Below are 818 nucleotides of genomic sequence, written 5' to 3'. Positions count from 1 at the left end.
GAGTTAGGTAGATTTGCAAGGAGACCGGAATTAGAACCTGACACTTTTCTCGTGAATTTGTCTGGTACGCCATCTAATTCTAGCACCATAAGCAATCATGAAGATCAGCCCATTAGGACTCTTCAGGACTATCTCCATCCTACACCCACAGCCACATCGTCATGCATTATGTTGCCACCCAATATCCCACAACAGAATTTTAAATCAGGAATGATACAGTTACTTCGTACCTTTCATAGTTTAGAGAATGAAAATCCTTACGTGCACATTATAGAGTTTGAGGAGGTAGTGGCGACTTTTCATAGTCAACCCAGTATAATAGATGCAGTTAGGCTTAAGTTTTTTTCATTTTTTTTGAAAGATAGAGCGAAAAGTTGGTTGTATTTACTGAGACCGCGGTCAATAGGATCTTATGATGAGATGACATAGGTTTTCTTTAACAAATACTTCCCCCACCATAAGACCAGTGGTTTGAAGAGACATATTTCAACTTTTGCATAAAAGGATAGTGAGACTTTGTATCAGGTGTGGAGAGGTTTAAAGACTTGTTGAACTTGTGCCCTCATCACGGCTATGAGAGTTGGCGTTTAGTTAGTTACTTTTATGAAGGACTTACACCTAGAGAGCGCTAATTTGTAGAGATGATGTGTAACGGTGAGTTCTTACAGAAAGATTCGGATGAGGCCATAGGTACCTGAATGACCTAGCTGAGAAAGCTCATACTTGGACAGGACCTAGTGCGACTGATAGTACTAGTAGGTCATGATCTACAGCTACTCCTTCTAGTGAAGGAATTTATCATCTTAGAAAGGAGGATA

At 40.0% G+C, this 818-nt stretch overlaps 1 non-coding gene across 1 annotated transcript; it reads right to left on the bottom strand.

The window, feature by feature from the left end:
• Positions 1-467: 467 nt before the first annotated feature.
• LOC113461028 lies at positions 468-574 on the bottom strand. The gene has a single exon (XR_003382949.2). It is a non-coding gene; the product is annotated as a small nucleolar RNA R71 (small nucleolar RNA).
• Between the last annotated feature and the right edge of the window lie 244 nt (positions 575-818).

Source organism: Phoenix dactylifera, chromosome 16 (genome assembly GCF_009389715.1).
Source record: "Phoenix dactylifera cultivar Barhee BC4 chromosome 16, palm_55x_up_171113_PBpolish2nd_filt_p, whole genome shotgun sequence".
Lineage (NCBI taxonomy): Eukaryota > Viridiplantae > Streptophyta > Magnoliopsida > Arecales > Arecaceae > Phoenix > Phoenix dactylifera.
This window is presented reverse-complemented; position numbering and strand designations above follow the sequence as displayed.